Below are 27,494 nucleotides of genomic sequence, written 5' to 3'. Positions count from 1 at the left end.
CCCACTCAGTTTATTTTGAGCTGGAGTCTTCCAGGAAAGCTGACTGGACTCCTGTCTGTAATACTCTTTCCTCCCCTAACCTCATTTCCACTTTCTGGTCTTTCCCCATTCTCAGAAAGAGGTGTTGGCATTCAGCAACCCCCGTACATCAAAGCTTTCCCTAATATATGATGTGTTTATTCTTCCCCGGCCGCAGGCCATATCACTCTCAAATGAGTGACAACAACTGTAAAATGAAGTGGGCCCACACTGGGCTCTGGTAGTTATGGGAAGCCCCTCTAGTCAAACATAAAGCAAATTAATATAAGTCCCTCCTGCACCTCCAGTCTGGAAATGGCATAAAGTAATAAGCAGGGAGCCCCTCACAGTGTGGAGGGCTGGATTTCAGTAGATTTACATATTAAAGGTGCAGGGCTCATTTCCTATGCTCTCACATCAAACTAATAAGTTTCTAAATTCTAAGTTCTGTGTTTTAAAAGGCAGTTCTTAGTGTAAGCTGAATGCACAGATGAGTAATGACACAAATACGATGATAAATCCATCTTATTCACTTGAAAATTTAGTTTTCAAGAATGAAATAAAACAAAAATTTAGAACTAATTTGTATGGCTCTGCGTTCCCAGGATTTACATAGTGTCAGTGTGTGCGTGTGTGTGTGTGTGTGTCCATGAGCACACGTGTATGTATGTCTTAAGAAAGTGGTGTAGAAAACACACTAAACAAGGAATACGGAGAGGTACAGTAGGAATTGACAACAAATTTTTAAATTTTTTATATAATTCTGATTTTATCTCACTCCACCAGTGCTGGGGAAAGTGTTTAAAAAAATGTGGTAGACTTACTGATCGATTCGCTTTAGGAGACTTACAAAAACAAATGCATAATTTTTATCAGTCTTTGAATTTCTGATATCAAAAATATATGGTTTAAAAATGTGTCTGAAGGCCATCTACTCTGTGATTAGATGGCTACAGAATGGATAGGACTTTTTTATCCCTGGTTTCCAGCTTGCTTTGGTGAATTCCTTTGTTCTCCAGCTATATTTGGTATGACTTTCCATCATTTCAGTCACCTAACCCAGTAAGTTACTGGTATGCCAAGTGAACATAAGTTGTACGCTCATTTCCTTCTCCCTACACACGCACACAATTTTTGGTTCTCTCTTCTGGAAGCAATAAAAAAATACCTGAACACTGCTTAAAACTGGAAATACCTATGAGCACACAACACAATTTTGTTTTGTTTTGTGGAAGACTTATTTATCTAAAAGGTTTCAAGTCAGTTTACAAATAAAGTGCAATGTAAGCATTCTTCTGAGTGATAATAAGGCAATTTATCTCTTAGTTAAAAAACTGAGTAGAGTTTGCAAACCCTGATCATTTTAAGAAAAAAAAAAGGTATGGAATGAATATATATTTCTTTTTTAAAAAAATTAAAGCTTCGTGATATATCCCCAGAAGATTTCATTACTTGGAATTTTTTTCCTTTTTCTTTCTTTAGTTCTACATTTTTCTTCTTTTCTGGTTCACTCAGAGCCATAACTCCTATATCAAGCAAATGGAAGTAAAACACAATTTCTCAGAAAACTTTTCAAAACCAAAAGCCAAACAGTTGCATCAAATTATGCAAACAAAGCAGAACTGCACCTGGCCTAAAATATGTTTTATTAAAGGATTACTCATATTCTCTTAATTTTCTTTCTTTTAGATTATGAGCTTTACAGGTAAATTTATAAGCTTGTGAGATTGCTGTTTGTGAAATTCAAAGCAAGCTTTCTGACATCTTTAGAAACTAAAGGGTTTTAATATTATTTGTGTGTGTTCACTGTGGTGTGTGTGTGTGTGTGTGTATGTGGTCAGGCAGTCACTTTGATCCACAGAACCCAAGTACATTCTTCCTTGTGTAGGAAGATAATTCAACATCTTACTAATTACAAAGCCCAAGCCAGAAAAGACACATTTAAAATAACGTATTCTAAAAAATAGGTTCTCATTTTCTTTATAGAAAATAAAATAGATATTGAAAACAGTTTACTTCCATGTGCCATAATAAGTAAACTCTGCTAGTGTGACTTGGATTACAGGTTTTGTTTTTCATTCGTTTTATTAATTTTGTATTTATTTCAGAGAGCATTTCTGCTTTTATATTTAACAAGAACTTTCTTTATAAAAAGAGCTTTTATTTAAAAGCTTAATAAAGACTTGGCCTGACGAAGGGAACATGTGTTAAATGTTTAGGTCTTAAAGAAACAAGTCATCTTGTCTTGTTTGTGAATAATCCTAAAAATTTAGAATATGAAGAGGGTTAAAGGGAACAATCTTTTCAGTATACCAAACTGGTTAACGCAGAATTCCTGATGCTTCACTATCACAGTATTTTATGATACGCACGGTCATTCTAAGATGTTGTGTTACATACATGTAGCTCCACAATGTTCTAATTAGGTGAAATCCCAGAATTGATATTTGAAAAGAAACTAGTAAAACTTTGCCTATTAATAGACATAAAAGCCCGGAGCCGGACACTAAAAGAACCTTAAAAGTCTAAAGATCTTTCTACCTTCAAACCCCACAAGGAGAAAAATCATCAGACTCCAAGATGACCTTTCATCAAGGAGAAAAAACACATGCCTTACAGAACATCTTATTTTTTAATGCATTTTAAACTGAAGTGTATCCACAAACAAAATCAGAAAATACAGGCGAGTTGATGTGCATATGTGGGGGAAAGCTATGAGTTGCTTTTGTTTTTGTTTTGGGGTGGGTAGAATTATACCTTTATTTCTGTAGACACACAAATAAAAGATTACCTTTTAATAAAGAGATACACATTTCCACTATATATATATATATTTTTTTTTTTAATCAGTAATTCTTTGCAAGTAAAGCTTTATTACTTCTGAGTCCTTGACAGGCACTTGAAGAAAGGTCACGTAATAAACTGTGCTTATTTCTCATTGCAAAAAAACAATAAGTCATCTCTGCATCCATTATTTACCAAATTGTCTTCATTTTTCTTCACCTGCTGGGTTTTCAGCAGTAAAGATAAATAATATTAGAAAACTAGCCTAGATATTTTCACAATTATCCAGAATTTGACAGTGAGCTTGTCTTCTGGAGTGGATGAGGGTAAAGGAATTAGGAAGAATTTGCTCTCCAAGCTGTTTACTAAAAATATATCGAAGGCTATTTTTCACAGAAAGATGCATCTAGAACCACAAATATATGTAATTGGGGGGAGAAACACTTTTAAACAGAAAGTGATGCAAACATTTTTCATTATAGTATTTGCTTTCAAAGAGATTATATTCTATAGGTAAACATTAAGTATATCCTTTTCCAAATCTTTTTCTGCCTTCAGTGCTCTATCATGAATAGTTACTGGCCTGACTAAAATCCTCATTAGATAGCAAAGCAATATTTTTAAATGTCTTAGCAAAGAAAATAAAGTATTATACAATTAGAATAATGTAGTGGCCTCTGTGGTCAGGGGCCAGATTGCAAATCCAATCCCTGATCATTTATGTCCTGAACTGGTGGTTTAATTTCTCTGTGCCTCAGTGACCCTATCCAAATAAAATGGTGGTATGCGTTCCGTAATATCTGGTGTTCAGAACACTGCCCAAGGTCACATAACAAGCCAGTGGAAGCATGGGTTTGAACACAGTCCCCTGAGCTTCAGCACCTGCGCTCTTCACCACGACCCAGCATGGCCCTTGCCCTTCCACGACAGGAAGACAACCTTGCACCAAGCCCTGCAACCCTGATACTGTTTCATTCAGCCCATCCAACCTAGCTCGGGAGGATGTCTCATCACAAGTTGAAGAGCAAAGAACTCCAACTCAGGAGACATGCACACTTAGGAATGTGGCCCACCCGTCATCTGCTGTGGTGAAGGGGACAATCTGTGGAGAAAGACAAAAAAGCAGAGGGTGAGGTCTGCAAACATAGAGACCCACAGGTCACTAGGAGAGAATGGAAGGGTCTCCGGGCTCCTGAGAGCCTTCCAGGCTTCCTTCCTTGATGGTTGTGAGTTTTTCTGACTGCACGTTACACCCTTGGCCACTAGGAAAAAATGTACCTTGGGTGTGTGTGCACGCATGTTCATTGGGGAAAGTCCTAAGATTTAAGCCAATTTGAGGGAGTTTCTATTCTTTATACAAATAAAATGTCTGAATGCATATTGGTGGTAACACTTTGCTATTTTAATTAAACTTCAGTATTTACTCTTTTTCCCTGCGGTTTCCCACTGCATGTGGTATAAACGTAATGTTTTCCAGCCTCTCCTTTCAGGCTCATTACCACCCTGCCCCCAGTTCTTCTCCCACCCTCCTTTTAGCGTTCCAGCAGCTTTACCTTTGCCCAACCCTTTCTTTCACCTGCATTCCTTGCTCCCGGATTTCCTAGGCAATCTACTCAACTCAGCACTCGACAAAATATTCCCTCCTCTGTAGTGTCTCCTGAATAATTCAGGAAGAATTAATAGTTTCCTTGTTTGTATTCACACAATATGTTATATTTGCTTTGTAGTATGTTATCACCTGTGCTTAAAGTGTTTCCCTCCCAAGGACTGTTTCTCTGCCCAATCTCTGGGCAGTCTATAGTATTTAGCCTTTTTACTCCGTTACTTAGGATGGTGACTGGACATCACAGGTACTCAGAAAAACCAAAATGTGTTTCTGTATGACTGAACTCAGCACACATCCCTGGAGATTTATTTATGAATACGTGAGATCTTGTGAACTCTGGAAAGAAAGTGTGTCATCCTACAGTAGAATGAATATATATGATAAGAACTCTATACAGCATATGCTACTTAGCAAGTATAGTGGTTAATGAAGAAAGAGGAATAAATACATGAAAATGAAGTTTTTGATAAACCAAGAAGCAGACTAGTATTTTCTCTCCTTTTTTCTTAAAAAAAAAACAAACTAAAATATTGATAAAAATTCACAGCTTAAAAGAGCAGCTTTTTGAACTAGACCTACTTATTCAAATCTAGTAAGGTTTATTCTCCATACTAGTAAAAATATGCATATTTGTGCATGTGTATATTAATGTTTTAAAACATGAAGTGTCTATTATTTTCCTCAGTTCAGGTGAAAATGTTCTTACGGACTTATTTTCTTATTACTGCATTTGGCAATACATTATTTTTTTTATTTTTTTATTTTTTTTAATCATTGGACACACATCCTAGTAAGAGACTCTTTTTCCAGTAGTGCTTTCTCTATCTGCCTATTCCTGGCAAGAAGGGACGTCACACAGCATTCCAGACGGCAGATCTCGGCCCAGCCCATCAGCCCTCTGTGTGAAAAGTCATTTGGTATCTTAGTTCTTCAGTCTGGCCTTCTCTCAGCAATTCTCTACTTAGGTTGTTGTGAAGATAAAATAGGGTAATGTGCACGCTAGTGCTTCCAAAAGTATAAAGCACTCTCTAAATGTAAGATGTTATTGTAAAAGGGGGTTTAAAACGATAGCATAAAAAGACTTGTTATAAAAATAAAATAAAAGTGACTCTAGTCACTTATTTTTATGAGCTACTTTTCTCTCTTTGGAAAAATATAATTTACTAATTCAAGAGAGAGCTATTAATTTCCCAGTCCTACACAGCCATTAAAGCAGGGATGATGGTTTCAGTTCAGTTTACAAATGGAGTGGGCATACTGCAGGGGAATGCTCTCTCAGGTTACATATAAATGGAATTAAATTAATGAAAAGAGAAGAAAAGCATGGGTAGGTAAACAACTAACTCATCCCCTATGAGGCTCAAGCAATGTTTGAAATAAGACACCAGTTAAAATATATTAACTTTCACATATATCCTTCCCATGCCCCTTCAGATGTTGGAAATTGTTCCTAACATACTAAATATAAAAAATAATATCTCTATAGCACCTGTAACACTATTATGAGTAAAATTATCAGGTTTTAAATTCAGTGGGGTGTAGTAAGCCTGTCATGCATTCACAGTAACATATCAATGAGGGGACTTAACAATTTTATACAATGTTTACAGAATCCATAGCTCAAGTCACCCGAAGTCAGAAAGTCATCTTGGTAAATGGTGGAAAACTAAACTCGTGACAATACATACTTTTAATTAGATGAGGATATTCGCTATGCTTTGATTATTTAGACTATTATATCAAACTGCTCTGGGTTTTGTTTTTTTCCTAAGTTCCAAAATATGATGACAGACCCAAAAATGTGGAATGTAAGAAAAGGAAAGTGATTCTCGAAAAAAACTCTCAGCGCTTCATTTGTTGGTTTTGGAGGTTACCATCCAAAGTAGCCTTCTTAATGCTTAGTGACAATTTGCTGCTGGCAGCAAATCCTGTTGGGTTAAAGAAAAGGGAGATCTCTGGGTGACCTCAGGAAAATTTGTGACCCTCTCTGAGACTCAGTTTCTTTATTAGCAATATGTGGGCATTGATACTTAATTTTCAAGCTCTTTGTAATGCTTGAAAGAGTTAATTGTTGTAAACCAATTTACACAATGCCTCGAAATGAGTAAGCTCTGAAAATGCAGCTTTTTTTTTTACTATGCCATGATGTTGTATAAATATGTGTTTTTGGATATACTGCAGTTTAAAAGGGTTTTAAAAATAAGATGTTCTGTAACGTATGAGGGTTTTGGTTTTTTTTCCCTCCTTGATGAAAGGTGACCTTGGAGTCTGATGATTCTTCTCCTTGTGGGGTTTGAAGGTAGAACGATCTTTTAACTTTTAAGATCCAGTGTCCAGCTCCAGGCTTATATTCCTATTAATAGGCAAAGTCTTACCAGTTTCTTTTCAAACATCAATTTTAGGATATAGCTATGAGAATGTTATTTACTTTTCCAAACCTGAGGGTAGAATGATACCATCCAGAGTGGGCTGATAGGAGGTAAGGGTGAAATAGACGGGTCCAATAGGAAATCTTCTTTTCAGAGCATAATGTTAAACCTCAACTCAGAGAATGCATTGCTCCGGAAAGTTAAGATGCTTTTGCCCTGGTAATTGTGGTCTGATGATTTACTTTAATCTGAAAATAAAACTTGGGGATTCTAGGTGTGTGGGGGTGGGGGTGGGGGGGGAAGATGGCTTATTTGTGCCTTCAACCATGACACTGAAATATCACGTCGCAAGCTAGTCTTCGGCAAGAGTTCATGTAAGATGAATTTCTAGTTGAATATTCCGACAGAGGCCTATATAACTATCAGATAGTGTTCCAGGTCACTACATGTGTTCTTCAGTTCTGCTTGGTCTGCTGTTTGTTCACCGGACCAAAATGATATTGCTATTACTATTAGTAGTAATAATAATATAATATAATAATAATAATTTTATGATCAGAATTTTCATTTCCAAAATCTTTCATTGATTTTTTTTGTTTTTTATTGGATTACATAGCTTCTTACATCTCTTTTAGGATTTTAACTGTGCTTATTTTAATGTATTTAATGATCTGTTTGCTCTATTAACTCTGTTTCCCAAAGTGTACTTTGTAGAGGTGGGTGCCGTTGTTGTCTTTGCCCAGTTGTGTGTGTTTCTGCGACATGTGCCCAAGTTTGTTTATCTAACTCGGGAAGCCTTCCTCCAGCGATGGTGTAGACACACAGCAGGAGTCACCTGGTGAGGAGGGAACCCTGGCACTGGGTCTTCTGAGTAGGGAGACATCTTTTTCAGCCGGAGGTCACCATCCTCTGTCTCTGGATGCCTTCAGAAAGGTTGAGCAGGAGAATGGGCTTGGTTCCCTGACTCTCAGGGTGTGGTGACCCACGTGTCACTCTGTGGAGTGCCCCGTCTGCCATCGCTCCATGGAGATCATTCTACCTTGTACCGTGGTTCTTTCCCGACAGATTTCTGCTCCTTGTCTCTTTCTTTGGTCTAATTTCACATGCCTTTTATCTTGAGATTTCTTTTTAATTTCTCATGCAGTAGGAGTTTTCCTCCCTTTTTGAAGTGGTAATTTAAAAATATACACATATATTTATTTTCTGTAATACTAGGTATGTGGGGCTGGGGCGGATGGGGTGTCTGCCATCTTGGTCACATTTTTCCTCCTTCTGTGGGCTTTCGAATATTATTCAAATGCGTGCTTAATTGAATGGCTCCCTGAAAAAATATTTGTGATGAGTGGAACTACCAAAATCTAATTCTAACCATGATCAGATCTTACTTACAGAATAATATAAAGGATTTACTCTATTGATTCATGAAACTGAACATGAACAAACCTAACGTTTAAATTATGATTTTCTGTAGCTGAGATATCTCTTTCATAGCTCATTGACTGTTTTGTAGAGTATAACTGCCTGCACAGAAAACCCTCATTCAGTGATTTTTATATGGTGCTTTCCATTTAGAAAAATAGTCCTCAACTGTTTTTATATTCAAACCTTCTGACAATTAAATTTTATTTTCAAGATCATCTAAATTCTTTTTCTCTTTTACATTACTTCTCATAACAGTAGTGCTTGTAGTAATTGAACGGGGGTTTCCATTTATAAACTATAAAATGCTGTTAAGAGAGAACATGCCATTTTAGCTTCATGGCCTGAAACTGCAAAATTTGATAAAGTAGTTGTTTGAGCAGTTCCAAAACTTGAGAAAAGGTAGACAAATTCTTTAATTTCATAGATAACATGGAAATACTTATTTAAGGTACCAGCTGTTTTCCAGCATTTCCAGTAGCGTCTGGGTCACCACCCCCACAGTATACAAGAAGAAGCAGGAGGGCGACTCTTTCCTGCCCAGTGTCCCACGGGTCGGTGACTTGGTTTCATTCATGTTTTTTCTTCTAATCTTTTGCTACGAGGTTCATTCTAAGCACACGTTCACACGCACGCCAAGGAAAATGATGTCAGTCATTTTAAAGCCTTTTTCTTTTCTTTCTATTTCCCCCCCTAGTACAATGGATCAGAAGCCTGAATGGAGATTATTCATGAGACAGATATCATGTTGAACAGGAGTGTATGCTTTCAATAGGAATAATGGTCTCTAAAGCTGAAAAGGCACCTGCTTTCAAACACAGGTGACCTCGTCAGCGCTTTCTAAATGACTAGAGAAACTCAGTTTCTTCTTCTGGAAAATGGAATGGATGATATTAAATATTTGGTGAACGGCTATTTGGATGTGGAGCTGCATAAATTATATCCGTGATATTAGTCGCTGATAATTGCATTTCCAATAGGAATTACAATTAAGACCCTTGCAGTATGACATACTTTTGATCATTTTAATTTCCTTTGTGATTGCAAAGAACGATAATTCTTTGGGGGACTTGACTCCAGTTTTCACATTACAAAAAGAAAAGTGTGGATAATGGAATACGGCAGAGCTGGAGGAAGTCTTGATCTGCAATCTCTTATTTCTCCCGTTGCCATTTCTGCGGCGAGGATGCCACCTGTGTTCTCTGCTCATTATAAAACTTTTAGCGCGAGGCTAATGAAATGCAAAGCTTTCTATAAGACCAGCACTAGCCTTCCTATCAAATCATCTGAAATATTTATTTGCCCTCTTGAATAATTGATAGGGGCATCAGCTCTCCCGGTCAATTGATTTATTAAGGGACTGTTTGGAATTAAACAGCTTAAAGATATTAGATTTAGCAGCGATGTTGCTTGTTAGCATATTCATTTACCTACGGGGAGCCCCCATTAGATATTGTTAATACATGACGTTTTCAGTCACGGCCTGGGTCTCCTCAAATTGCATTAACGCCAGGCTGTTTAGCCACAGAATAACAGGTTTGATTGAGTGCTTGGGTTCGGTGTAATTAGATTTTCCTAGAAAAGGGGGGACTACTTTAATGCCATGTGCATTAAACTAGATATGTCATCAGCATTATTGTAATCGGCGTACAGGAGTGCTGCAGGCCTGGCTGCGTGTGAGTGTTGGTGTTTATGGCTCACCCGTCCATTCTCACAGAGGGGACATAACAGCCATGCTTACTTACATATGCATGGCCCTCCAAAAAGGTGGGGGGAAACTCACCTCTTTAATAAGCATCTCTTTTGAAAAAGGTGGAAAATTCTATCCTGAGTAATGGGATCAATTTTTTGTTTTTTTTAAAACTGCCAATTATTTCTTGCACTGAAAAGGTCATGTGGCTGGTTAATCAATGATGAAAATAGTCTGTGAATATATGTGAGTATATTCATGTGTTTGATTTGCATTTCACTCTAAGACTGGCTGCTTGGGTTTCAAACTGCTCTTCTGATTAAGGGCCCAGTCACGCCGGTGGAGCTTTCTTTTACCAACGCTTTCTCCGAGGAATCCTACCTTCTTATTAACAGGTGCCTACAGGAAATAAAATCCTTTCTGATCACTTTTCCCTCGTGGAGTTGATTCATCTTGTGTGTAAACAGCACTAACTTGGCCCATCAAGGTACAGAGAGCCCCAGGACATAACCTGTGTGGGGGATAACTTAGGAGTGTTGCATGAAGTTGGTGCTACACAAGTTGGGAAGTAAGCCATTTATTTTTTTCCCCATCTCCGTTTCTGTTTACCTTCTCGCTTCTCCAGGTTTAAGGTATCCTTGCATGGCATCTTAATTGTCCACAATTTAAACTGGGATGCCTACATGTCTCCGCCTTCCTCTTTCTCTAAATCACATCTTAAATTTATAAAAATATCCTGGCCGCCTTCTCTGTTTGCTTAGGTTCCCCCCCTCCCCCCGACAAAAAAAAATATAACACGGTTTTATTGTGTGTTACATATATTAATAAGCACTAATCAAACATGCATGTGACTTTGTCATTTACAAGGCACAGACACATGGCTTATCTCATTTCTTGCTGTCACTTCTCTGTTTGGTTAAAGACTCTGAGGCTCAGGGTGACCAAGCTACTTCTCTAAGCGCAGCCAGTTAATAGTAGAATCAGCACCGTATCATTTCCATCTCCAGGCCCGTTCCACTGCATTATGCCATCTCCTTAATGACATCACAGTCACCAGGTAATTTTTTGAAGATGGCCCCTTCATGCAAAGTTGGGGCTCAGATTAAGTTAATCTGGGGAGGAAAAGATAGACTGATATAAAACGGCAGTCCCCTTGTCTGGATTGTAAGATTGACTTAGGTGAATGGGAGTTTAGAGAAGGTATCATCGCAGTGGGTTCTTTTGATTAATGTTTTTATTTGGGGGGTGTTATTCAGATGGCTTAGTAAGTGGCCTAGTATCCTTTCAATTCTGTGTTAGCAGCTTGGACTCTCAAACATGAGACATTGTTCACGAGGTTGAAGAACAGTAGTAACTCCAGTTGTCTCTATGGGAGGGAACGAGAGCAGAAATGATGGGAAGGGGAACTTGTTTGAAGCTCTGGTGACGGGTGACACAACAAACATCCTGCTTTTACTTAGATTGGGGATTTATGCAGATTATATGCCTAGCTGGAAGACGGCCTGTCACCCAGCCCCCTGACCATACCTACACTTTGAGAGAGGAGGGAGTTTGGCAAAACGGAAAGAGTTGCCTCATTTCACTTCTGTTGACCACTTGTAGGACGGGCATGAATCTGTCTGGTTGCAAATAGTATTAATGTAAACATATGTGCAAACTACAGTCTTCACTAAAGTTGTGATGTCCTTCTAGATCTCCAAATGAACTTCTCAAAAAGAAAATGATTCTTAATTGTTTTTTAAAAACTTATAAACAATGAGTTACATCAGTGATTTTCCACAAATAAAAGTGAAATCAAGTGGGAGTAAAGAGTTGGTTGAGGCAATTTTATTCCATTATGTTATCACCTTATGATAATATCAATCTTATTAACCAATTTCTTAAAAATACAATCTTAATGAGACACGTTCTCTCTAGTAATGGCTGTGTAGTGGGTTTGTCTATTAGTACAGAGACTAATGAAGGTGCTGCTTCCTAGAAAGGCAGGTAGTTTTTTGTTTGTTTTTTTGTTTTGGAATTAAAATTCAGAATTGACATAATCTACTTCATTTTCTTGAAAAAATATACATATGTGTACATTTATAAATGTATATAATATATACTATATACTATACTATATATAACATAAGTATAATATCTACTATATAGAATACTATTGGTGTATGTAAAGGAAAACAATGACTTTTAGTATTGGGACTGGAAACTGGCTCCCAAGTAAGAGGCAGCTTTTAACTATTATGAGTGTTGTTGAAAGTAGTAGTTCATGGCTTTGTAAGGGAACTAATTTTCAGTATAGTATTTACTTGGGGCAATTCTGCAATGTTTATGTAAATATGCAAATATTTTTTTAAATTCTCTACAAGTTTAGTATCATATCACCTCTCTCATTCTCTCTCTCTCTCTCTCTCTCTCTCTCTCTCTCTCTCTCTCTCTCACACATACACACACACACACACACACACACACACACACACACACACAGCCGGCTTCATGGGCTGTGATCAGAGCAGGTCCCTTCCCACCGCCGTGCCCCACCTCCTGTGGGGCCACCAGGGTGCAGGTTTGGAGAGGGTGGGGATAGGTAGGTGCCTACCTCGTTTCGGGGCCCTGTTCTCGCAGCAGTAGGGTGCCTTCAGCTGACCAATCAGCAGTGCCCATTCCAGACACCCAACCCATTGGGGGTGAGGGTGAAGCTGAAAGGGTGTCCTCCCTGTGCTAGATGGGGAGGGAACGTTGGGTCTTCAGGCCCCATATTTTCATTTTTCACTGGGCCCAGCAAATGAAATAGCCACTCCCACACGTGCACACATATTGGCTCAAAATAATGGCTGCCGTCAAACATTAGTCAGCCTCACCACTCAGTAATTATTCAGTCTAACTATCGTTCCCAGCATACACACAAACACACTTTAGACTGAGAAATAATACACCTTGTAATGATTTAGTGATTTCCGTACATTTACAGAATTCTCTTAATACTTTTGTTTTTCACAGGGAAGTGATTGAATGCTAGTCAAATTTGAATATATTTATTATTATTATTATTATTATTATTATTATTATTATTATTATGTCACTCTGACAATTCTGGGTCAAATAAATCAAGTGCCTCCATTCAGTCCTGTTACCACTGCCCTCCTGTGTCACGTGTACACCCACAACTGCATTGAAACTTCCTTTCTCTTTCTTCCCCGTCTTGGGGTTTCTCCCCCATCTCTGCATTTCCTCTTCCCCTACCACATCTGGTTTCCAACACTCAGTGTCATTGCTGAACAGAGTTAGCATCGCTGTAGGGACCCCAAACGAAGATGCTGTGCACCCCTGATTCGGACAGTTCCTCCAACAAGAATTTTAGTTGCTTTTCATAAACTACTCTTTTTAGAGACTTGGGGAAAGAATCGATGCAAATACGTGGTAATTTCCTTTGAGGACGATCATCTCCATATGTGAAGACGTTAAGTCTTGGAGAGATTTTCTTTTTTTTTCTTTTGATAAAAACGTCCCATGTCCTTGACTCTTCCCAGGTAACCTTGACGCATCCATTCTGAACCAGGATCAGGTACCACCCCAAGTTGGGTGGCCTAGGTTAGGGCTAGAGACTGTCCCCTCCAAGGGCCTGACAGGGTCCAGTCATCTCTCCTGAGCCACTAGCCCGCACAGGGTCACAGTTCTGATTCACCGTCAGCTGGTCAGGGGCTCAGAGCCGTAGCTACCATATTGGTGGAGTTCATTATTTTTTTTCCTCTGATGTGTGACCCTACACTCAGAACACCTCATTCTGCTTGTTTCTGACCATTTCTCCAAGTTGTCAGAGTGTTTTTGAATTATACTCCCGTATTCTAGTGTTCCAGTCAGCCCTCTGTGTTTGGTTCAAAGCACAGGTTCAATGAGTACGCTTTATGTAAAAACACTTTTATGGTGAAAACCAAACATAATTTCAATTATTTTGGCAATGGTGTTATAAAAAGGATTTTTAAAAAGCAGGCTATATATATATATATATATATATATATATATATATATATGCATTTATAGCTATATCTATATATATAAACTATACATATTTGTAAGTAGATGGATTGATGTGAATGTATAATTATCCATGTGGAAATTATTCTTCTGACTTAAGAAAGCAATTCAATGAAATGACATGTTTCTACTAAACAGTACACATTAAAGTTTGTTATATTGCTTCTGATTTATCCCACGTATTCGAGAGATTGAGATTATGTTATTCATATTACTGAACCAGACAAATAAGGAGTGGATGTTCAATTGAACAAACTACCGCTTACATTCATGGCTTGATGTTTTATTTAGGAAGGCAATTCTCATCACAAGTCCAAAAAAATGAAAGTGAGGGAAATGAACATCCTGCAATATTTATTTTATTTTTCAGGAAAACAGGGCATCGCACCTATAAGGAACAGGCATCCTTCTGTCTCCCTAACTTCATCACCCACTCTCTCTAGATCTCAGCTTTGGCTACACTGATTTTTTTTTCCCCCTTTGGTTTCTGTGTGTGTGTGTTTGTGTCATGTGTGTGCACGCACGTGTGTGTGTGTAGGGAGGAGAAGCCATGCATCTGAGGTGGTGACAACAGTCAGCGGAGCCAGAGCCTTAATCACTGTTTACTGATTTAGTCCATTTTACTAGCAGGCAGCGCTTTTCCAGAGAGCTGTTTTCCTGGCAGGGTGCAAAGACTGCTTTCAGGGGCAAAAGTACGTGTCTCCGTGCTGTCTCGCTCGCCATCCCTGGCACAGCCTTGCCACCACTGGCAGGGCACCCGCACCGAGGCCGTCGTGGGCCGGCATGTCAGCCTCTGCTCCTGCCGGCGCTCCTCCGGTGGCAGTGTTAATGAGAGCTCGATAAAAGCTGGAGGCAGGGCACCGAGGACCCACCAGGGCATCAAAACAATACCTATGGCAGGCAGAGCCAACACATTTCACACTGCGTCTCCGCTCATGTGGTGAAAAGAATTGAAAATGACAGATTGAGGATTTTACCTTCCTCTCTGATAGGCTTGTTTTGTTCAGTTTGTTTACACTGCTCTGGGGTGGCATGGCTGTTACTGTCATTGGGGTCTTTCCTCTCTGCGTTTTCTTACAATTGTGTCCGTGTTACACTTAAAATAACGGATGAGACACAGAAAAGAAAGCGGGCCAGTTAGGAATCGCTGTATTTTTCGAAGTGTCTCGTTCCTTTCAGTATTTCCCTTCCCTGTTCCACTGTTGGTTGTGGTCAACTCCTGAACTCCCCCATATTCTGGGAAATCCAGATACTTGTGTGTGGGAGGGCTATCCTGTGAGATTAGGGCTGCAGCTAAAGAGGGACTTGGGGGACACGAGTGCTGGAAACACTGACAGTGTTTACGTCAGCCTGTGCTCTTGAAAAGTGTCCCTGGGCTTCCCTAGGTGACGACTCGGAGAAGCAACCGAATGGCTGCGATTCATCCCCATTCGCATGTGTCATGTTAGAATCTGTTCAGCATGAGAAGACCAATCAATTGCCAGTTGCAGGGGCTTTCGTTGGGCTTGGGCCTGGGAAATTCAAGGGCATGCGTTTAAGCCAGGGGTGGGACTCAGGGCTTTGTCTAAAGGGGAGCATGCCGCCCCATGCGCGGTGCTGGCCAGTGATCCCCAAAATGAAACGTCCCCTCCCTCTCAGGTTCCTCACTCCTCTGCTGTCGAGTTCAGATGCTTTGGGGGTGGTTTACAGTCTGTGCTCCCTCCTTTCATTTACTCGAAGGAATTATTTATTCCCCCCAAATAAAATGTTCAGCGTTAAATTGAAAAGCCACCAGTAGGGCTCAGCAGTAGTGATGGACAGAAGATCCTGAGTGCTTTGAATCTATCTAACCCGTCATCTCCATCCCCTCGCCATCCAGAAGACCTTCCCACACAAGCAGTGACTCTGTCACACCCACTCCCCAGCTGCTGTCCTCCTCCTCTCACCAATAGGACCTAACAGCCAGTGCCGCCAGCCCATGTCTGCTTTCCAGCAGACAGCCTCCTTGGCCACCTGAGAATTCTCTCTACCATCTCCTAGTCTCATTAACTCACAGGACCCAAAGAGATTGGGGAATGATGTAATGTCTATGGGGCATCTTAAAAACATTTGTTGCAAACTGCACTTGCTATCTTAACGCACTCCGTACGTTCTCAAAGCATCGGCTTAAGAACGCATGCTGCTTTTAATTCACTAGGATTTATCATGGCCTATGCAAGTGAAGTACCCCTTTCCCACTTCAACAAAAGGCCTTCTGATTTCCAGATTATCATCATTATTAATATTGATAATAATATAAATAAAATATTCCCAACGACCTTAGAAATAGACATCCAGATTTTATTTCTAGGACGAAGTTTTGGAACATCAGAGAAACATCTGACCCTCTTCCCATAATCAGACTAATCACCATCCCCGCCTGTGTGAAAAAGACTTGACATCACCGACATTAATATTCTGTGCAGTTGAACGTCCACCAGATGTAAGTGGCTGGAGTCTTGAGAGTCACAGAGGCAGATGCCAGAACCCCATTTCTGTTCTCCGTGACACACCGGCATCACATAAAGGGCTCTGACCCACCAGGGACGTTGTTATAGATGTCACCTGCTTTGCTCGAAAATTCAAAGTGGTAGCTGATCTAAAACAAACTGGAAACATCTCTCAAAAACATACCCTTTCACTAAATAAAGCATAACAGGGGCACAACACCATGCTGGACTTTTGTGTGGGCCTGAATTATCACAGGGACACCCTCATCTTCACAGATACCCCGAAAATTGTGTCACGTTTAAAGTTTTTATCCTCTCCTTTTCTACCAAAAGTAGATAGTAATATTTAAAGTAGAAGTGGGGGGGGGGGAGAGAGAGAGAGAGAGAGAGAGAGAGAGAGAGAGAGAGAGAACAGATGAAGTGAGAAAAAGAAAGGAAGAGAGAGATCACCTTTAAGTCTTTTCTTTTCTCTTTCTTTCAAATGACACAATAGAATTTTTTTTTTCCTAAAGTTGTATTAGGGATTCACTTAAGCAGAAATGAACTGTAATATGCAAATAGTTCTAATTGGACTGCTAATAGAGCGTGTCTCTGTTGTTTTTTTGTAGGGAGTTTTATGCCTATGTAATCAGTGCAGACAGCCGTTAAGTAAATGAAGAGGCAACTAACAATGTCAGAAAAGAGACCGGGCGGTTCCGGCTGACACTACCCTAATCTTCCAGGACCCATTAAATGGCAGTTTCAACGCATTACCTACCATAACATCCTTGAATATCACTGATTTTATTTGCAGTATCAAACATTCCATTTCATGCCCCATTAACAGTGGGAGCCCGAGCTTTTTGACGCAGCTAAACATTTTACTAAGTACCTGGACTAAGTAACCAATTAACTTTTGGAGACAATACGGCCAATTAAGCGCGAAAAGGTAAGGCTGTCATCCCCCACGAAAATTGAATTTCCTTTTCCTGATGGCACTTATTGTCACCGCTCAATTGTTAATGGGGATTTGGTCCCTATTAAAGTATGAAGGCAAAGCGGAATGGAAAAGTTCAGAGGACTTAGTTCCTACAGAGTAGGTCACCAAGTGTCCCAATTGGCCACTAATTCAGTTAACTTTTCTTCATGCCAGATTACTTATTGGATGCGACTGTAGCAGGGCTCTAATATGACATTCTGTGATAGTAGCGCAATCTGGTAGCTTCCGGGGAACCCACAGGCCCAGGGCTGTAGTTTGGGACCTTATATGGGAGGTTTGGGGGGGGGGAACCTGTTTTTTGACAGCAGAAATATCAGTGTCGGACAAGGTATTGCCCTGGTTCTCACCGGCTTGGACTCCAGAGATAAAAACAAGCCCTCCTGTGGAGAGGTGTGCTCCAAATTAACCCTCTGTGGCTGGGAAGTCATTTTCTAAATGGCAGACAAGGTCACGGGTGGTGATTCTGGTTGGTGGATTTGACTCCAGTTGACTGGAATGGCGCACAAGTAATGAACTTGGAGATAACATTTTCAAAGCTTGAGGCAAATTCCATCGCTTTGGTAGGAGTCTTTCATCTTTGTTGGTGCAGAAAAAAAAATTGTCCTGGGGACAGTGGGGGGGGGCATCACACATAGGCCCTGTATGAATGAAAAACAAGAAGCTTATGTAAGAGTCATAGCCCACACGTTGGACTCAGATAGCTGTATAGTTTTTTCAAAAGAACCAGATCACATCAGCTTTGTGAAAAAGCAACTGTTCTAAATAACGGAAAAATCAAGGATTTTGAAAAGTGTGGAAAGAACAGAACTCCAATGATGCTTATTTGAATCTGACTATATTATATAAGTGTTAAGGCTGGCTTATTCGATGTTGTCAGATCATTCCTGGAGTCATACGATATTTTGACGTTTGTTAAAAGCCTGTGCACGTACATTTAAAATCTGATTTGAGCCTGAAAACTCATAAGTAAAGCAGTGATCCAAACTGGGCTCAGAATTAATCATTTCCCATGTTGTTTTGTGGTAAAAGGTGTTGGTCCCCATAGGACAGCTGTTGAATTGCCATGGGAAAAAAAACACAGATTCCGTTGTTATGTTACTATTCTAGCTTCATAATATTTTTAGGTTGTTTCTGCCAGATTCTCTGGTGATAGGAGGCAGGAGCAAAAAGGATTAGTGTTATATTTTTCAGGTTTAAGTGCCTTTAGAAGATTTGGGTAAGAAATGTTACTCCAAAGATTTGAATAAGAAATGATTCTCCTATGTTCGTATGAATCAATTAATAACATTGATCAAAATTTCCCTTTGAACTTCTCTTTGGATTTTAGTATCTCTTCTCAAGAGACACAGTTTTCTTCACAGAAGCAATAGCTGTGGGCTATTTATTTTAGCCATTTTCCCATGGCAATGGATGATTTAAAAATGATTACAATAGTTTGAACTTCCTGTTATTTCAGATAGAGGAGTAAAACCAGATTGCAAATGCTTCCCACTCCCGCTGTATGAGAATAATGAAAACAAACAAGCAATGACAAAATTAAGTCTGTGGCACTCAAACTGTGGGAAGGGCTGGTGGCCAGAAGCTTCCAGACTCCCACATCACTCAGTGAAGGTGGCAGACATTGTAGGAAGCTCCAAAGTTTCCCAAGCTGCTTTGCGTCCACCAGGAGCCATTTGGGGAGACCCACGTGCCATTCATTCCAACCCTGTCCACTGTTAGTGGGGAAGCCGAAGTCTTTTGCCTCTCAGGTTTTATGAGGAGTGAAAAATGAAGAGGAAAGCGAATGACCCAGGACGTCTTGAGGCCAATAAGTCTTCAGGGCCCACACTGTGTGTCTTCCACCAGGGTGAGATACATCATGGAGAGGCCAGCCTCCCTCCATATTAGAATTCAGCAGGAGGAGAGGGCAGATGGGATCTCTACGTCTCTACGAGGTTACGTAGAGGCCCCATCCCCAATCCTCAGCCTGCAGAAAACCCAGCCCTGAACCACCTGTAACTCTAAGGAGAGGATACCTGAGTGATGAGGGTAGGAGATGCATGGGGAGGGGGCGGGGAGGGGGGACAGAAGGGGTGAGAAGGGAGTGGGGAGGAGGGAGATTGGTTGATTATATGGAAAAACAAAACAAAAACAGAGTCTCTGACCTTACTTCCCATACTGCAAAACTATATGTATGTATATAAATAAAAATTAAAAACTCAGATGCATCAATCAACAGACAAACAGTTTTGGAAGAACGCATAGATACATTTATTTATCATCTTGCAGTGGGTAGGTCTTCCTAATAAATACAAAACTCAGACATTTTAAGAAAATGGTAGGTTTACTTGACTAAAATATTCTGGATGACAACTACAAAAATAAGTACCACAATTTTTAAAAGTCTCAAGATCAAAGCCAATCTAGGGGGGGGAAATGTGTTCATCACTTGACGAAGGTCTATTTTTTTAATTAATAAAAGCTCAAACAAATCCATAGAAGAGTATAGAAAACTGCTAGTTTACAGAGAAACAAATAAAAATGGCCAATAAGTATATTTACTTTCTCAGTTTTACTTACAATTTTGAAAATTGCAACTCAGAGTAACAGTAAGTGCCCATTTTTTATCTCTCTGACAAAACCAATGCCAGGGTTGGTTTCTTGGTTTCTCTCCAGAGCCAGAAAGGGTAGAGGCTGACTGCTGCCACTCCCAACCTTCTGCAGAGCAATTTGCTGATCCATTTCCAAGTTCAAAATCAATACCCTGCTAGGAGTTGTACAGGTTACACACACATATGTAGACTTACATATTTTCCATAGGTAGTTTCTATAACTTTTTTGTAAAAATGATCTTAAAAATAATTTTGACAATCAGCATTACTGTCCATAAAAGTGTTAAATTGTGATAAACTCCATTGAATAGAAAGATCCCTCCATGTAGGTTATAATAGCAGATGTACCATGATGATGCATATAATGTGATTTCTTATGTGTACATTATATTTTTCATTAGATATGCATATAAATGTATGCATATAGATTTTATATATATATATTTTATTTCTACTATCATGTATAAATATAAGCATATGTGTGTGTGTTTGTGTATATATACTATATATACACACATATATATTGCATAAACTAATACATTCATGAATGTTTACGTCTTCTGGAGGGAATCCATAAGAAATTATGTATTTTAGCTACTTTTAGGGTTTGGTGGGGTTTTTGCGAGAGAGACTTCCACTTTTTACTTTCTTTGTTTGAGTTTTTAAATTACTCATATGTACTCTTATATTATAAATTAATATCAACATTGTTAATGAGAGCAAGCAGCTATGGGGACTTCCGGCTTATTTGACTTGACTTTTCTTTTTTTATATTTCTTAATAGAAATAATCCAAATTGCTTTTTTACAGTAATAGATTTTGTTTTCTTGTTACCTATGTGGTTATATACTCATTGTAGAACATTTAGAAAGCACAGACTTCTCCTACTGTCACAGCCCAAGATAATTTGTCGCTATGGATGTCTCTTAAAGCCCTTTGTGCCTAGCACTGTGTTAAAACACAAACACGGCTCTCCCCTCAAAAATAACTTACATTTTAATAAGGGATATATATTCTAGTAAATTCTGCAAGTGTGTGATTAACAATCCTTTAAGGACATTTGAAAGATTGCTACAACAAAATATAAGTGAGATGCCTAATCGTGAGTGGATTGAATTAATAGTTAGCTTTTTGAAATAATAGTTTTTTATTAATAAACTAATAGAGTACTCATTTACAAAACTTAGAAAAATGCACACAAGTTAAAACAAATGTCCATTTTTAAACAGTTTTATATCTTGCTTTGCAGTGAACATTTAAATAAAGGAATGTAGGGAAAGGGTCGTGCGTTCCGTTGAAGGCTCAGTCCTAACATTACAGTTAATGTCATTTTGAAAACATTATATCATGAGCATTTCCTTATAGCAGCAAATCGTCTTTGAAAGTATAATATATACAATTCAGTGATGTAATATAACTTACTCAAGAGCCCATACTAACTAGACTGTCATTTTGGACTTTATTTTTTATATGCATGAGACCTTTCTTAGCTATGGCTTACATGTGCTCTTTATAGAAACCTTAGTCAGAGTGCTCCTGAATGAGTCTGCACCTCTTCTGAGGAGGAAATAATGGGGTGGAGGTGGCCACATGGTAGAACTGGAAGCTTCTGCCCAAGTAAAGGCCCGCATGCTCCACCTTGACTCCCAAACAAACCTGCTCCACTTGCCATGCTCAGAGTCTCTTATATAATGTACATTGCAGGTTGGAAAACCTGCATTATAAAAATCATGTGAGACAGTGCCGCTAAACCTGAATACTTTACAACCATAGTTTTATTTGCCTTCTTTGAGGAAGGTTGGACTGGCAACAGTATGCAATTAGGAGAAGAGACGTGAGTCTAAAAGACCATTTGAGAAATGGCTCTAGGTGTATAGTGGTGCAGGTTGGAAGTGATGTGAACACTTCACAAGGAAGAATAGGTGTGAAGGAACACAGTGTGGGACTCACTGATTGGCTGGATAGGTCATGAAGGATGGGCTATGTAGGAGGAGTTCAAAGGAGACCCTTGGATTTCAGGTCTGGGTAACTTTAGGACGTGATCTTGACAGATACAGAAATGGAGAAGGGGAGGAGGATTAACAAAGCATGTAATGGTGAACAGGAAGTTAACTGCTTATTCAGAGAAGTTGACGAGTTACAATTTGATGTAAGAGGCTATGGAGTCTCTAAGATTTGTAAGCCCCAAAGGAAAAGAAATAGAACCATAGTGACTGAAGAATCTTAGATGCCAGACCCTTGGAGGCTTCTCATCGCCACCAGAAGTCAAAAGACTGGGCTTCACGCAGGGCCCTAACTGTGGCTATGGACAGAAAAGAGTGGGTATGAAAGGAGCTGTGAGACTCCTGAGAACTAGACGAGCCTAGGTCTTTACAGGAAGAGTGGAACACAAGGTAAGTCAAAGTTCCGAAAATGGGCGTATGGTTATACGACCACAGACAAAATGGGGGAAATGGAAGGAGAGACTTAGACATTTTTTGTTATGGGGTTGAATTCATTCAAAGTCACTTAGATTGTAATAATGAGGTTCATTTAAGACCTGGGACTTGCTGAAATAATATGGTTAAAGCCATGAAACATTACGATTGTACTTGCCATAACAGAACCCGTTTGGGCTATTATTAATCTAATCTCATAAGTGCACATAATACCCAAGCAAGCAAACCAAAGCTTTGAATTTGGTTTACGCTAATAGTAAGACTATCTCGTGGGCTTTTCACTGGGATTCTCAGTACCATTAAGCAATTACTAGTGGCTAGAACCCTAGCCCACATGTCGCTATTTCTGGTTAGGGGATTTTCTTGCCTGCCTGACTAAATCTTCCAATTAAATGCAATGGTACTACATTGATTTCAGCTCTGCATTTACAATGCACAGTGGAAAGTATTGTTACTCTAAGTAAATAGTTTTAGGATCTGTTAAACCACACACAGAGCATTGCTGAGTTTCAACATTCCACCGGTGATAAGATGTCATTGTGTAACAGGTAAAAGGTAAGACCTGGAGACAGAGAAGTCTTTTTTATTGATGTAATAGCATCATCTTTACCAACAAAGTCACACTGTCCAATGACACCTTCCAACAATTTCTTTATATTCATCTCTGCTCATTTCATCAACAGTGTTATATTAAAATTTATTCTGTTTAAAGTTCTTTATAAAATTGAAGCCCAACACAGGACAAAGGAGCACAGATAAAGTTCCTTCTACGGTGATCATCATAAATAAATTTAAAAGTTCTAAACAAAATCGTAATGGTGAAAATGACGATGATGATTTATTATGTTTTTGTGCAGATGAAAATAGAAAAAAATAACTGGATTTTTTTCACAACTCCATAGATTCATACCTGAAAATTAATATAGTTAGCAGTAGAGCCAGTTCTTGAAGTATATTTTTTGTTTACAGTGAAGATCTTTCTTTCCATACAATCATGATGACGTGTAAGATCAATATGTAACTTTTCCTCAACTATCAGAAAACCAGTACTAAGTGATTATCTCTGAAACACAGCGTAGTAATTAAACATGCAGACTATTAATAGCATGATATCTGATTTCATGACAATTCTAGCATCAACTAGCTTTGTAACCCTGGGAAATTTCCTTATCCTGTCAATGCCTTGGATTTATCTGTAAAAAGAGAACAGTAAGAGTACTTAACCACATAGAGTTATTGTGAGAATTAAATGAGATCCTAAATTAAAGAGCTTACATTAGTTTAATCATTTATAAGCAAGTACATTTTTTAAACTCTAGGGACTATACTAATGGTTTAAGATAATGAATATATAAATATTCAAGGGGATTTAGATAAAATCATAGATAATGGTGGCTCCTTATTCTTTTATTAGACTAGAATCTGGTGTATATGGAATGTGTTTCTAGATTTTAATGATAGAATCTTGCACGTTACTAGAATTCCTGAGAAAACGCCTCATCCTGAGATGGACAATGCATTTCAAGACTCACGGGTCCTTCCAGAAGGACCTGCCTTAGACACTTCTAGAAAGATTTATTCATCATAATTGGTGTTGGATGAATGCATACTTTGTTTATATGTGAAAAACACCTTCTGGCCCTCCACCCCTTGGTATTCAGAATGTTAGGTGTCTCCAAAACGCTCTTCATATTCTAAATGGACAGAAAAACTTTTCTCTGGCTGACTTTGAACTTGATAATATAATAAGAGGAGAGCCTGGGTGAGATTTCTTGATAATGTTAAGTGACATCCTGCTCACGAAAAATCCAAAAGTTTTAATGCTGTGTATCTAACTCCTCTAGAATTCCATATTAGGCTACCACTTTCTCTATTAGATTATCTCTAAGAATCACTCTTTCAGCTGTACAAAGTGGGTGGAGAGTGAGACATTTATATAATTTAAGAAGTGGTCCCCCGTGGGATGGTGTCAGATGTTTGCTGGATTTATCACGGTGATTACTTCTTTAGGTCGGTAAATGTTGAATAATTATGGTGTACCCCTGAAACTGCTATAATGTTGTATGTTAGCTATATTTTTAATAAAAATCTTTAAAAACAAGAGGGGTGGGGGGTGAGAAAGAGATTGATTCAACCAAAAATACTTCTTGAGTGTCCAGAGAGTCTTTCTGACGGTGAACTATTCTATTCAGACACAGCAAACTAATACAGGTAACCATAGCAAACTCATACTTTTGGTCCATTCTTTTGCTAGGGAGACTTTCGTATTGCACAGTTTACCTTTGCAGAGGCTTTCTCTCTGCTGTACACGTTTTTTTTGTGTGTGTTTTTTTTTTAATTTAATCTCTGGCTTTAAAAAAAAAGGAGCACCAGAGAATTTTAGTCTTGCTTTTCAAAGGCAAGAGTGATGTTCAGTGATAAAAGTTTGGGGAGTTTAATAAGATAAGAGGGCCACCATTTCCCATTATAAAACTTTACAACTGCTTCTTCCTACTTCTTTTCCAAACTAAAAGCCTTACTCTTTCCCTCAGAGTCTGCCCAGAATGGGTAACTACCTGGCCCAAACCCTAGCATACAGAAGCATTAGGCATCGACCCGGTGGCTTCCTAATAGATCTGCAAAGTGCTTTGTTCCCGGAAATCATCTGATGAGTACTTCAGTGCTATTGTAGATCTTGTTAGAGCAGCAGAAGCGACACAAAATGAACTCACATCTCCCTGCAGACTTGGTGCATCCTATGTGGGATTCTGAACTTTCCATAGATTCCTGTTACGAACTTGGGTAGCCGTGGTTATAAGTCTGTACAGGGGTTAAATGACAAAGACAGGGCCGCTGTGAAGTGTCTTTTGAGAGTGACAAAGCTCTGGGCATGGGGGCCTGGGAGAGGAGGGATTCCCCCTAAGCTCTCGCCAGCCCTGTCCAGTTTTGTCACAGACAGAAGGGATAACGCGGATGGCCTTAGATACTGGCATCTGGCGTCTCACAGCCTCAGGCAGGACCGCCGACCCGCTCAGCCTTCGCATTGCCCCTCTAAAATGAGGGGCCTCCTGTATTATGGAGTTTACTGTGATGGCTGAATAGCTGAGGAGGAAGACAGCTCACTTAACTGTTATACAGTGTCTCATCCGCCTGCCTATCTCTATCTATCTATCTATCTATCTATCTATCTATCTATCTATCTATCTATCTATCTATCTCTATTATCTGTCTCAAAAGCAACACATTTCTGACTTTTAAATATTAAATTGATAGTCTCTCCACTTTTTTTTTTTTTTTGGTTTGGGGGATTATCAAGCATCAGAGTCATCTCCCCAGCAATACAGTTATTGCTCCATGCCGATCTCTACAACTGTTACATCTTTAAAACCACTTTATTGAGGTATAAAGTATCCATAATTAAAGCACACATTTTCATACATTTTGACATACATGTATACCTGTGAACCCATCGCTACAGTCAAGGCAGGAAATATATCCATCACCCCCAAAGGTTTACTTGTACCCCTTTAAACTTCTGACAGACCCTCCCTGCCCATCCTCAAGAAACATCTGATTTGCTTTCTGTCACTATAGGTTACTTTACATTTTCCAAGGATTTATATTTTTTTTAAAAAATCACACACTGGATTTTATCTGGATGATTCCACTCATCACAATGAATTTGAGCTCTGTCCATGTTGCTGCATTTATCACCAGGTCATCAGTGGCTGAGTACGATCCATTTATTGGATACATCAGAGTTTGTTTATGCAATTCCATGGTGACAGGCCCCAATACAGGGCTCTCCTATACCCTTCAGAGTTAGGGACAATACCCAAGACCCACATTTCACTTTTCATAGATCACCGTCTTCCCACTGTTGTTGACTTCAGTTTGTGAAGGGCTGAGCTTCACTGTATAATTACTATTTGGGGGTTTTCTTATTTTAACATAAACTTTAGAAAGATGGGAAATTTTATGATACCTCTTTTTTAACTTCACCACATTTCAGAAAGTTGCAAGAACCTCTCAGTGGGGAATGAATTCCATTTGCTTGTGTGTGATTATTTATTTTTCCTTCGGCTTTTTTTCATTTCTTTTTCTTCTTTTTTTTTTTTTTTTCACAAGTCATCGGATTTGAGTTTGAAGTCATTCTGGGATAAGGCTTTTTTTTTTTTAAATCTATTGACAAAATTCAATTTCTGCCTGTCACAATCCGGAGGAAGGAAGAGAAAAACACATGAGGAACTTGCAACTTCACGAAATAATTTCATTCTGTAGCCTAAAATCGTTACTAACCTCTGCAACACTTAATTAATTGAAATGACTCCAGCCTGGGATTCTGTGGTGAAGAGGTTCCTAATAGTTACATGTGATTCAACCTGAAATTCAGTTAAAACTGAAGGATACTTAAACATAGAGCAATAAATGAAAAATGAAGACTCTGTTGAACTCTGTTAATCAAGCATTTGCCTCTTTCTTCTGTGTCTTGTTTTTCCTCTGGAATTTAACAAATGGATTGATAGCTAAATGAACATTGAAAATACATTTGGTTAGTCGATATTTAAGAAAAACAAATTTTGTTCAATCTTTGTTATAAGGTAATATTGTTTTAGTTAAAGAATACCAAAATGCATATCCAATTCATTTCTTGAAAATAATATCATTCAAATCTAGTCTGATAAATATGGTTATTGACAGGGTCATCCATATATCACTGATAAGAAATTCTTACAGAAAAAGTTCTGTCCAGTAAAGAATAAACCCGTTTACCACATATTTATGTCTAGGGCATCACGACCTCTAGAACTTAAACCAGGTCTAGTGCAATAGAAGTTTATGAAATAGCCTTTGAGACCCTGCCATAGACCCTGAAAAAAGTGACTGGCTTTTAAAGATGGAACCACAGTATTTTGATATTTCCTTCATGACGTCTCTTCTCTTTTCCTGAATTTTTATTTCCACATCCACCACTGCGATTGAGGCCCTACTTAACTTGCACAGTGTCTCCTGGCTTCTTTCTGCATCCAAGGCTTGTGCTGTTTCCATCTGATGAGTCTTCCTGGATCACTCCCCACACCACCCTCAATAAATATCTATTGCTTTGGGATAAAGTCTGAAGAA

The 27,494-nt window shown here is 38.9% G+C and overlaps 1 protein-coding gene across 2 annotated transcripts in view; it reads left to right on the top strand.

Annotated features, from left to right (window-relative positions):
- Positions 1 to 27,494, top strand: part of LOC109444957 (uncharacterized) — a 665,687-nt gene that overhangs the window by 100,082 nt on the left and 538,111 nt on the right. The gene's annotated exons all lie outside the window — the stretch shown is intronic.

This window comes from Rhinolophus sinicus, chromosome 13 (genome assembly GCF_057876585.1).
Source record: "Rhinolophus sinicus isolate RSI-liver-muscle chromosome 13, RSI-T2T, whole genome shotgun sequence".
Classification (NCBI taxonomy): domain Eukaryota; kingdom Metazoa; phylum Chordata; class Mammalia; order Chiroptera; family Rhinolophidae; genus Rhinolophus; species Rhinolophus sinicus.
This window is presented reverse-complemented; position numbering and strand designations above follow the sequence as displayed.